A 13,849-nucleotide genomic window follows, 5' to 3' on the forward strand; every position below is an offset into this window, starting at 1 on the left:
GCAAAGAAAAAAAATGCAGCGAAACATAACACAGCAGGATGTTATTGTGACTGACTATCTATCGCCAGATACCTTAATCCCATCAGGGGTGGCCACAAACAAATCACCTTCATGTTGCCCTGTTCCCCACCATTTTGCTGCCGGCCCCCCATCTCACACACCCCTCTCTCATATACCTCGCCTCAATGTCACCCTGTCCCCTGCCGTTTCACTGCCTGCCCCCCATCTCACACCCTCCTCTCTCATATATCTCGCCTCCATGTCACCCTGTCCCCTGCCATTTCACAAACCCATATCTCTTATACCACACCTCCATGTCGCCCTGTCCCCCACCATTTTGCTGCCCACCCCCCATCTCACACCCACCTCTCTCATATACCTCTCCACTCAAACCAGTAATTACACATAACACCACAAACAAGCCATTTATCATCACAGTCATACCTGGCTGGTGAATATATTTAGTGTTGTTCTAAAAATGCTAAGTTGGTCTCTGCCTGAGCTAAAAAATAAATATGAAAAACACAACACACAAAAAAGCCTGTTTAGTGCTATTCTTCAGAGAGAGAGAGAGAGAGAGAGAGAGAGAGAGAGCGAGAGAAAATACATCACCATCATCATCACTACCACCACACACAGCCAACTAATCACCTATGGGTAAATTTCAACGGTAAGAAACAACTGCACCAATGGTTCACACTCGTTTAGTAATCTCTTCAATCTGGTGATGTATTTATATTTTATTATATACTTATTTTATTATTGCTGCTACCAATTAAATTTTTTCCCGCTTTGTAGTGTGCCCTAGTAATGTAGGAGTTAATGAAGGCTATATATATGCTGTATTAGCAACCAGTCCAAGTCTCTGTGTCTGTAGTAACATAGGGGTTAATAAGACTATATGCTTTTATTACCAACCAGTCCAAGTCTGTGTGTCTGTAGTAACATAGGGGTTAATAAGACTACTGTATGCTGTATTACCAACCAGTCCAAGTCTCTGTGTCTGTAGTAACACGGGTTAACAAAGGCTATATGCTGTATTACCAACCAGTCTAAATGTCTGTCTGTAGTAACATAGGGGTTAATAAGACTATATGCTGTATTACCAACCAGTCCAAGTCTCTGTGTCTGAATAAAATCATCTACACAGCAAGAATAGGTAAATAAATCTCACCATGCCACACCCGTAGCAGGCAAGTTGTGAATATATTTAGTGCTGCTCCTTATCTGAGATATACATTTAAAAAAAAATCAATATTCAGAACTTTTCCCATCCAAGAACACAGTGATGCACAGGGACTGGAGGGCAGGAAAAAAAACTCAGAAGTAAAAAACCTAACCAAAGTCTGCCCAGTTAACCCTCTCATTACCGGATGACGCAGGCTGCGTCCAACCATGGGCAAGTACTCAGGATGTGGGCCGGCTCGGCTTTGGCCGAGTACTGAGAGACTCCCCCCCCCTCCATTTCCTCACTCACAGTACTTAAACATTTTATCCTCATACCCTTAGTTTTGTTTCTATCTCTGTGATTTTTATTCCTCGTAATCTCAAATAGTTGTACTTGCTTATGGTGTTGATAAAAATGTTTGGCGAATATAAATTATGCGCTAATTTACAATATTTTTTATTTCCTTTGTGTTTTCTCATAGAAATATTTGTTTTATGGTAATTATTACTGAAAGAGTTTTAGGAAATTTCATTAGCTACATTTTGGTACGTGGACATTTACTGCAGAACTATTCGGGTCAGTTTTACATACTGCAAAAGGAAATTATCTTACGATCATGCTGCAGTGTGGAAATGGTGTTTTGCACGGCCAGAGTTGTTGTTAAATTATTTTTTCTCCTTCCTTTGCTTATGCCTCTATATGCCTGATTTTTTATTCACATAATATCGAGATTACCATACCTTACTGAAGTGCCGTGACCCTGCAAACGTTGGTGACCATGGAATGCCACACCTCTCTCTCTCCTGTCATTTGCAGCAGTTGTCCAGCCGTGTATCCTCCCCTCGCTGTTCTTATATGGATAGAATAGTAAGAATAGCAAGGGGAGGATACACGGCTGGACAACTGCTGCAAACGACAGAGGAGACAGAGGTGTGGTATTCCATGGTCGCCAACACCTGCAGGGGCACAGCACTTCGGTGAGGTATGGTAATCTCGAATAGTTGTACTTGCTTATGGTGTGTTCAGCAAAATATATATTATGTGCTAATTTATGATGCTTTTTCTTTCCATCAAGGGACGATTTTCTTCAACGCAGTTTGTGTCGTCCACTAATGAGAGGGTGAGATTAGGTTCGACGCAGCCTTCGTCATCCAGTAACAAGCGGGTGACTTTTGCACCACTACCCAAAGTATCAAAAGGGTTAAATGGGCAACATGCCTTTACACACCATTCAAACCCCCAAATCCTGGCTCTATCTCACAGAAAAATCTATCTATCTATCTATTCCCAGATGCCTCAATCCCATTCAGGGTGGCCACAAACAAATCACCTCCATGTCGCCCTGTCCCCCGCCATTTCACTGCCCTGCTCCCAACTCACACCCCCCTCTCTCATATACCTCTCCATCTCATCCTCAGCTTCCCCCTCCATCTCCCCCCCTCCACCTCACTCACATACACTCTCTTCGTCAGTCTTTCACCCTCCATCCTCTCCACATGGCCAAACCACCTCAGTGTATTCCTCCTAACACTTCCTGTCACATCCACATCCACACCACAACGCTCCTTTATATCCTCATTTGTCAGCCTGTCTCTCCATGTGACTCCACAGGCTCCTCTTAAGTACTCATTTCCACTGCTCTCACTCTTGACTTGTGCCCTTCCAACAACGTCCAAGCTTCACTTCCATACGTTAGAGTTGGTATCACAATACTGTCATGTAGTAACTTTTTCACTTCCATGCTCACTTCCCTGTTTCTTATCACTGCTTTCAAGGAACCAGCAACCTTTCTTCCCTGCTGTACCCTTTCAAGCCCTTCACCCTCCAAACCTCCATCCTTACTCATCGCACTACCCAAGTACTTAAACGTACTCACATTTTCCAATTCCTCACCATCCAACATCGCTGTACATTCACTAACTTCACCTCTCTCAAAGACCATCACTTTACTCTTCCCTACATTCACCTTTAGATTCCGTTTCTTACACACTCTCCCAAACTCATCCACCAAGCCCTACAGATCCCCTTCATCTTCACTCAACACAGTGTCATCTGCAAACAACAGTACAGGGAGTTTCCAAACACTACCCTCTCTCACCAGGGCCACTCCAACATCCACTACCCTACCTTGTACCTCTTTTATTACCCCATCCATGTACAGATTGAACAACCATGGAGACATGACACATCCCTGTTTCAACCCAACCTTCAAAGAGAAAAATTCACTCAGTTCACCATCCACATGCACTGCAGCCTTAGCACCATCATACATACACTTCACAGCATTCAACAACTTCCCATCTACTCCATATATTCTTGATACTTTCCACAATCCTTGTCGATCGACCTTGTCACATGCTTTCTCCAAATCCATGAAAGCCGCATTCAACTTCTTTCTCTTCTCTAGAAACTTTTCCACTAAAGATCTAAGAATGAATATCTGATCTACACAACCTCTTCCCTTCCTAAAGCCTCCCTGTTCTTCTCCAACTAATTCCTCTGTTCTTTCTCTACCTGTCAATAAGTATCCTACCATACATTTTTCCTATTACACTAAGAAGACAAATGCCCCTATGATTACCACACACTTCTTTTTCCCCTTTTCCTTTGTACAAGGGAATAATTATACCTGACTTCCAATCCTCCAGGACTCTACCTTCCTCCCAGGCCAATATGCACATCTTCCACATCCATTCTACTTCTATCTCTCCCCCATGCTTCAGCATTTCACCACACACTCCATCAATTCCTGGGGCTTTCCCCAATTTAACTTTCTTCATTGCTTCCACAACTTCTATCCTACTGATTTCTTCCTGTCTTCTCACCTCCCTTCTTCTCTCCGCCATTCCCCAGCCACTTATACTCCTATCACTTCCATCCTCTATGTTCAACAATTCCTTCAAGTGTTCTCTCCATCTGCTCACTTTTTCTCCCTTCTCCACTAGTAATCTACCATTTTTATCTTTCACTCCCCTGGTAACTTCACTTCCACCCTGTCTTACTCTCTTCACCTCTATCCAGAACATTTTCTTACAGTCCCTCCACTTTACACTCAAGTTCCTTCCAAATTCCTCATCCACTCTCTTCTTCTCTTACTAATCTTTTTACCTCTCTCTTTCTTTCTACATATAACTCTCTCTTCCGCCTCTCAACTTCTTCCACGCCTCTATTTCTCATCCATTCATTGTATGCTTTCTTCTTTTGTGCCACAGCCTGTCTCACCTCTTCATTCCACCACGCTGATCCTTGCACCCCCCTCAGTCTTCTCTTCATCCCACACACCACATCACATGCTGCACATATTTCTTCTGTGAATATCCTGCACACACCTTCCACATCCCCCATCTGCTCCAATTCATATTTGCCCAATTGTTCCTCCACTTCTCTCTTATATTCTGCCTTTTTCTCATCCTCTTGTAACCTTTCCACTCTCCTTGCACATACTCCTTCTTCCTGTCCTTCCCTTCTTCTATTACTCCATCTTATTTGTATCTTGATTCTGGCCACCACCAAGTAGTGGTTAGAAAGTCCACTCCCCCAACCTCTTTAAGCTCTTGCATCCATTACACATCTTTGCATCCTTTCATCCACACACACACAAACAATCATTGCCTTCCTTTCATTCAGTTCACCACCCACCCTTCTCATACTCACCATGTATACCTAAGGATCATTTTGTGCCTGAAGAGGGTATTGGCTATCACCAACCCCCTCCCAGCACAAATGTCCACTAATGCACTCCCATTCTCATCTATCTCAGCAGGCACACCCCACTCACCAACTATTCCATCCACCTTCACATTCCCTACTTTACCATTCATATCACTGATCAAAAACACTCTCTCATTCCTTCCAAACTTTTCCATGCACACTTCCACATTTGTCCAAAACTCTTCTCTCACTCTGCTTGCACGATCTTGCATCGGCGCATACACACGCACAATCATCCACATTTGTATTCCAACTTTCAACCTTACCCACACAATCCTTGACCCAACTGATCCATACTGTCTTATGCTCCTCTTCCATCTTTTACTCACAACTATACATACTCCTTATTTTGCCCTCTCATTCTCACCTAATCCTGCACATATACCCCATCCATACTCCTATTCTCTCACACTCTCACCTCTCCATTTCGTTTCAGTTATTCCGCATACATCAACTTTCGCACCCTCATGCACCTGGACAATCTCTCTCTCTTTCACCTCATCATTCGCTCCCCTTACATTCCAAGTTCCGATAACCATGTCCTTTGTCTGGTCCTTGGCCGTCATCTTTTGGTAAGTCCTTGTCCGAGGCTTATTGTTTGTCTTTTTAGTTAGTTGTTTTCAAGGGAGGGGCACTAACCCTCCGCCAACTCTTTTAGTCACCTTTTACGACAAGCAGGGACACTGGGGTAGTATTCATGAAAAAAAAAACCCTACCCTCAAGAGGTAGGGTTTGCTAGAACGATACAGTAAATCAGATTAGTTTAGGTTACGTACTGTTCTTATCCAGACAATACTGGATGATACCTAACTTAACCACAATACTGGATAATACCTAACCTAACCACAATACTGGATAATACCTAACCTAACCACAATACTGAATAATACCTAACCTAACCACAATACTGAATAATACCTAACCTAACCACAATGCTGAATAATACCTAACCTAACCACAATACTGAATAATACCTAACCTAACCACAATGCTGAATAATACCTAACTTAGCCACAATACTGAATAATACCTAACCTAACCACAATACTGAATAATACCTAACCTAACCACAATACTGAATAATACCTAACCTAACCACAAAACTGAATAATACCTAACCTAACCACAATGCTGAATAATACCTAACTTAGCCACAATACTGAATAATACCTAACCTAACCACAATACTGAATAATACCTTACCTAACCTACCGAGACAGGCTTGCTAAGAATAATTACCTTACAAATACAGAAAAGCATAACAAACATGAGGTGAATGGAATAGCAATGATTACCAGTGAAAAAATAGGACATTATCTGCAACTTCCACCATAACCAGGAATAAATCATAAAATCAATATAAAGCACAGACAAAAAACCAAAACAAGTACAGAGGCCAAATTTCACAATTAGTAAAATAAAAATCATTACAATGGGGAAAACTATCGGACAGCTAGTGAGTCGTGGTGTGAGGTGCCTGTTAAATGAAGACTACACACCCAAGGGTGACGGGTCACTGAGCCACCTCCTAACATTAACCCTTTCAATACTTAAGGTAGCGGTGCAAAAGTCACCTGCTCGTTACTGGACGACGCAAGCTGCGTCCAACAAAATCGCCCTTTGATGGAGAGAAAAAACATTGTAAATTGGCGCATAATTTATATTTGCCAAGCGTTTTTATCAACACCATAAGCAAGTACAACTATTTGAGATTATGTGAATAAAAAATCAGGCAGATAGAGGCATAAATAAAGGCAGGGGAAAAAATAATTTAGCAACAACTCTAGCCGTGCAAAACACCGCTCCCACACTGCAGCACAATTGTAAGATAATTTCCTTTTGCGGTACGTAAAACCAACCCGAAAAGTTCTGCAGTAAATATTTATATACCAAAATGATCGTTTCGTTTTTAAAGGCTCCAACATGCTTGCATGTGTCGGCCTTGGTCACCTAATGGCGGCTCTCCACGCTGCACAATCTATTGCAGCCTCCCTGTTCAGTCCCTTAACCCTGAGGTCACACTTAATGACCTCGTCCCATGTCTTTCTCAGTCTACCCCTCATAACCCCACCCCCAATATTAGCACTTCTCACCTTCCTCACCCAATTATCATCCCCCATCCTCTCCACATGTCCAAACCAGCTCAATCTACGTCTCCTCATCACAACACCAATACACTCCAGTCCCACCCTACCTCTCAACTCTTCCAACGTAAACCCAGCCCCTCCAGGCCTTGGATGCAGGGACGCACTGCACATCCACCTAATCATTGTCATTTCTGCACGTCTGAGCCGGCGAATATCTTCCTTCTTCACTGCCCAGGTCTCACTACCATACAGCATTACACTCCTAACACATGCTGCATACAAAGACCCCTTAGCACGTAGGGAGAGTCCTCTCAATGTCAGGAGAGGCAAGCGCTCCCTGAACTTCTTACAACCACTTCTCACCCTAGCCACAGAGCTAGCTCCAGCCCCACCTCCAGCACACAACATGCCTCCCAAATAACAAAACTCTTCCACACACTCAAGAGATTCACCAGCAAGTTCAATCCTTTCACGTTTGACAATCTCCACCTGCTCACCCTGACACGCTGCACACATAAAATCAGCATTATCTCGCACTCTACCTCTGATACCACTACATCTCTTATGCACCCATTTATCACAAACACTACACAAGATAGAATTACTTCCCACGCCCTTGTGGCAAACTGCACGTGGCCACTCTCCCTCATCTTTGACAGTACCGCCACCAACCCTAGATATCACACTTTTGTTTTATCTGCATTTACCCTTAAGCCCTTGTGCCCCATACCATCTCTCCACTTCCTAAACCTTTCCTCCGCCTCCCTTTCGTTCTCTGCAATCAACACCAAATCATCAGCACACAACAACTCCCACGGGAGTCCGTTTCTAAAGTCACGTGAAAGGGCTTCAAGTACCATGATAAACAACATGGGACTCAAGACTGACCCCTGATGCACACCAACATTCATGGAAAACTCATCACTCAAAACCTCCATTCACTCTTACCTGGGCGTGAGCACCCACATACATAGCCATAACCACCCTAACCAGCCACTCCTCCAAGCCAAGCTTTCTCATTGCCCACTTCACCACCTCTCTAGGGACTCTGTCAAATGAAATTACTGAAAACTCTTTCTTAGTAACAATTACCATAAAACATACATTTATGAGAAAACACAAAGGAAAGAAAAAACATTGTAAATTAGCGCATAATTTATATTCACCAAACACTTTTATCAACACCATAAGCAAGTACAACTATTTGAGATTACAAGGAATAAAAATCATGGAGATAGAAACAAAACTAAGGGTATGAGGATAAAATGTTTAAGTACTGTGAGTGAGGAAATGGGGGGGGGGGGGATCTCCCAGCACTCGGCCAACATCCTGAGTACTTGCCCATGGTTGGACGCAGCTTGCGTCATCAGGTAACAAAAGGGTTAACCTGACTGGGTTCCTGTTGCTAAGAAAAATAAAGAACATCAGCATAATTCAACACCACCACTATGGGGTTGGTCTTTTCACCAAGGGCCACCGACAGCAACCTAACCTAACCGGGTTGGTCTTTTCACTGAGGGCCACCAATAACAACCTAACCTAACCTAACCTAACCTAATCTGGTTGGTCTTTTCACTACGTTCCATCAAGAGCAACCTACCTTAACCTAACCTTCCCTAACTGGGTCGGTCTTTCCACCAAGGGCCATCAGGAGCAACCTAACCTAACCAGGTCGGTCTTTTCACCAAAGGTCACCAAGCCACCTACCTAACCTTGCTTTTCCGGTGGCCCTCGTCATCTCAGTCAAAAGACTCGCTGCCATTGCAAGCACTTCCAACTACTGTATTGACAAACACACAAGCATATCTAACCACAGAGATTTTAAAGATTAATCATAAAAACCCGAATGAACCTCTTCTATATATGCACAAGTCCAAATAACATTTATATAAAAATAAGCAAATTACCAAAAAAATCATAATATTTAACTACTGTAATAAACATTTCAATAACTTTATTACTCCACTAGCATGTCAAACTAAATAAATTTCAAACACTTACACTGAAATCTCAACAGAACCCTTTTAACATAATCAAATACATATAACAATCCCAATTCAGTAATAAAAAGTATTTTCGGCGAACTGCTGTACATAATAAGGTATGGCAATAATTACTAAGCTAAGACACACATTCCAATTAACAGTGAAAGGAACAGCCACACTACCTAGTATTAAATTACTGAACTGAAAATGTACAACCAAGAAATCAGAATATATAAATAACAAAACCTCAATCCATGCCAGCACCACCATCCCATCTCTTCTTTCCCTCCCATTCCTTCAGTCTCCATTTCCACACAACCCTCATGCCATCCCAGTTCTCCCAACAATAGCAAAACATCTAACACGCACTTACCGGTTGAGATAATTTGTGATTTTTTGGCCCCTTCATCGGATCTTCCTCTGCAGCACCAGTCCATCGACGGAGAAAACGTTCGGGTCGAGGGTAAATCCTGCTTCTAGAACGGACTTGCAAAATCTTTAATACCTACATTATTAATCAAATAAAGAGAAAGAATATCAGAAATAAACGAGAATTATATCTTTTTAATAAGTTTTTATTCCAACTTTAGAAGAAAATTAGTTTAAATTCTTGCTTCGTGGTAAAAACGATTATACAAGTTGTATGTAAACTCACCAAACTTATTTTCTTTAAGAAGCACTATTAATTATATAATTCATTAGAATAAAACAAAGTTAATTATAATATTTATCTGAAACACTAAGATTGCGCAATATACGAAAATTGAGTTTTCATATCCATCCCCTTTAGGGCCTTTACTGTGAGACTTCAAAAATCGCATTAAGGCATTTAGCCGCTGTACGCAGCTCTGTAATTTAGTCCTTGGAGCCTGTGGAGTGATTATTAGCCAATTCATGGGATATAAGGCCATTACATATTTCTTGATATCAAGTATCGCTTGTAGGTGTTACCCTATGTACTCATTTACATATCAACCCTCAAACGGTGGATGGACACTTGAGTCAGAGTGTGCCAGTTGCCCACATCAGGACTCGAACCCTAGCGTTATTGGGCCAATATAGCCAGCAGTGCTAACCACTCGACCACTAATGCCAACAAAGACCTCACCCTTCCCATCTCCTTGCCCTCCTCTATACGCAACTTTCCACGCCTGCCTCATGGAATTCTCGTCAGCTTAGAGCACAGAGTTATACATATAGAGTGCGCCACCCTGGTTTGAAAGTGACGCAACCGGAAGTGGCTCAGCGGCCATATTGGGATGCCCAGTCTCACGCTCAATTCAAAACAGGTAAGATGTTCTCGCTTCTCTGTGATCAGGAAATAAAATAAATAAATCAATCAATCATTTCCTGTGGCACCCCACGGGATGCATAGGGCCTCAATGAACTCTCTCCACCAATATTTGTCTCTTGCCATCTCCTTCACGTCCCACCAACACTCCTCTCCTGCTTCTTTTTTCATTGTCCTCAACCAGGTTTCCCTCGGCCTACCTCTACCTCTTCTTCCTCTAGCAATCCACTCTGGCACATCCTGTATTAAACTACCTTCTTTTCTGTATATGAGCCCCAGCCACTTCCAGCGAGACAGTCTCACATATTCCTTAACTGGTTCCACTCTCGTAATATCCCTTACTCTTTCATTTGTAACTCTGTCTTGCCACTTTACCCCAAGAATCCTTCTCAGTATTTTATTCTCAAATCCTAGTACTTTCTGATCTGTTGCAATTGTACTGTACCATGACTCATGACCATAAATTAAAATTGGTCTAACCATGGACTTGTAAATATATTCAAGCACTGCATCAACTTCAAGAAGAGGAGGGCCTTCATTTAGGAAATAAACTCAGGGATATCCATCTTTCATGGCACACTCAAAAGATGAAAGTAAAACTTGCTCCGCAAACACTGAGTTCTAGTGTAGCTGATGCATTAATCTTCTGTCGGGATTCATTACATCTCCCACAGTTTAAGGATTGTCAGGGTACAGTTAAATTTCTGCAAATGGCCGATAAACTTTTTGATGTACTGAACTCGAGAAACAAATTTGCTAGAGGAATGAAAGCAGCACTTCAACCTGAGACAGAAGTAGTTTCAATGTCATTCTTAGATCAAGCATTTGCTTATCTAATGACTATCACTAATTCTGATGACATCCTCAAGTACAAAACTTCTAGAAAGACACCTTTCATTGTTTTTTTGGCTGCCATTAAGAGTGTTCAGGCACTTTATAAACAGTTTGTAGGTGTAAATAAGCCACTCCAGTACTTTCTAACTTATAAGCTGTCACAGGATCACTTAGAACTCTTTTTCTGTGCAATTCGAGCATCTGGTGGCTTTCGAAATAACCCTTCTGCGTTAAACCTCATGGCAGCATACAAGAGACTCCTTCTGAGGCATGAAATAAAAACGTCAAACGGGAATGTCTCTGCACAAGACCTCACTGAAGTGCTCACATCTGCAACATCTAGCAGTGTCATGAAGAAAGCTTTAGAGGATAAAACTGAAGATATTATGATGGCAAGAAGATATGATATCATTCCTCGTAGTCCTGCCCAAGAAGATCATGATTATGTAGACTGTCCAAACTTTACAGATGTGTCAGATTATAAGGAAGCTGCAGTAGGTTACATTGCCGGATATGCAGTTAAAATGGTAAAGAGAAATATTTCATGTCCAGACTGCTTGTCTGCACTTACAGCAACAGAAATTAAGAACAATGATAAAAGTTGTGCATTGATACTGGTTAAGGACAAAGGCGGCTTGATAAAGCCCTCTATGAGTGCTGTGTCTGTCTGCAAATCCACAGAGAAAATATTTCAGAAAATGTTGAAAAGTCATGACAAAGAGCTACGTAACATTCCCAGAATTTCCTCTCTAGTTGCATATTCTGTATTGAAAGAGACTGGTAGCACAGCATTTAAAACACATAATTCCCATATGTTTGAATGTTCACCTGATAATAATCACATTTTTTCTCTTATAAAAGCAGTGGTGCTTGCATATTGCAAGATACGTTTGCATCATCTTGCAAAAGCAACCACTGCTAAAGTAAGAGGCTGTTATGTTAGGAAAACACTAAGTTAGTATTATTTAAGAACCAGTAAGTGAGGGCACTCACCATCCACTCAATTAATGTAATGCTATTAATGAATTGGTATATGTTCGCTTCTAATCGTTGATTTTTGTGTATCCAAAGTAAAATGGTGCGTAGAGACAAGGTAAGGGGACCGGGAATAACTTTTCTTCTCACTTCATTCAGAGCGCAATAGTAATGGAGAAAAGGCTTAAAATAGCTAAAGTAATTATATTGATAACTGCTCTATCTATTTACATCAGGATATAATGCAAAAAACACTCGGGAAAGGTTAGTATTTGTGAATTATGATGAGCTGTACGGGAAGGTCGGGACTCGGTAGAGTGGGCATCCTAAGATGGCCGCCGCGCCGGGCCCGCTGGCTTCACTTATCGCCCATACCACAACACAGGGACGCGCGCTCTATGAGCCTGATATAATTTCGTCCTAAACGATTTCCATTGTGGATTCCACTCTGGAAAGGGAAATTCTGACATCCTCCCCTAGTTTAACCATTATCACGCCTGACATTATCAGATGGTCCTCTGGATAGTCTTTGTAGGCTTCTAGGGGACATTTGACTATGCTTTGCAAACTGTCCTGGCCTCAGTAGGTATTGCCTCCATCCCTTGCCTTGATGGTCAGTGTCTCCCCATTGCTAAACCTGGACTTTCTTAGAGGCTAATATATGCCTCTGGTGTTCGCTTTTTTCTGCATGGGTCAACGTGCCTACTGCAGCTGTCCTCTCCACCTGTGTTCATAAAATGTCTTGAACAAATCCAAGGAATGCTGTATTCGTTTGTGTGTGATTTATACTGTCTGCCATATTTTTATCTATATACCCTGTAATATTTCAGTGTATGAACGTGTACCATGCATACATATGCCTGAATATAAGAACACAGTTAAATACAGTATTCATTGTATGTATTTTCTGCAGAAGTCTGTTCTAACGAATCACCATCATTCATCATCACCCAGACCTCTTTTTTTTCGCACCCCAGGGCGGTGTGAGGTAGGGGACAAAAATGACAGAATGAGGCACTAACCAAGCTTGCCCTTGAATGAGACACTTCCATTCATTCAAGAAAAGTTCTCACTATTACGCTCTGATGCTGTAGAATTTTCTTAGCAGACCTTATAGAAAACGACTGATGAGGGAAGGAAGAACCCCTTCAAAACTGATAACCTACAGCAGTCATAGTACCAGTGCAATAATGATAAAAATAATAGCAGTGGTAATAATAATTGTAAACAGACAAAATGCATATAAAGTATGAATTTAAGCACGTCTACAGATTTCTCGGTCAGTGAATGATGCGGGAAAGGTAGCCACAAATGGGAATAACTTAAACTGAAATGACTCCACGAACCATTTTCCTCCCAGTTCATTCTCTCCATACTTCTAGACTACACAGGTGAGAAAAGTGGTGATCTGGAGAACGTTTACAAGGTAGGCATGATACAAGGACAAACCAGTGGGCACTTTGATTTCTAGGCCTACGTTGCCTTTTCCGCATACCGTGTTTTTGTTTAATTTGGGGTGCCACAGATTATCCATTCATTGCGTATTGCCCCATCAGGATCGCAGGGGTCCGGGGATGGGCTACATTAGCCTGGCGTTTGTGATGTGAGTGACTATATTTTGCCAACGAATTGTTCACTAGCAGCTGAGATTGGTATACTGGAAACTTAAGTTTGATCATTAGTGTTGAAAGGAGCAATTTGGAGCTTTTGTTTGATCATGAGTGTTGCAAGGATCACTTTGCTTATCTAGGTAATAATATATTTGCGGGCAGGTGGGAACCCCCTACAGTACTATCCA

The sequence above is a fragment of the Coenobita brevimanus genome, chromosome 33 (genome assembly GCF_032717465.1).
Source record: "Coenobita brevimanus isolate Jiangsu-jjx chromosome 33, ASM3271746v2, whole genome shotgun sequence".
Classification (NCBI taxonomy): domain Eukaryota; kingdom Metazoa; phylum Arthropoda; class Malacostraca; order Decapoda; family Coenobitidae; genus Coenobita; species Coenobita brevimanus.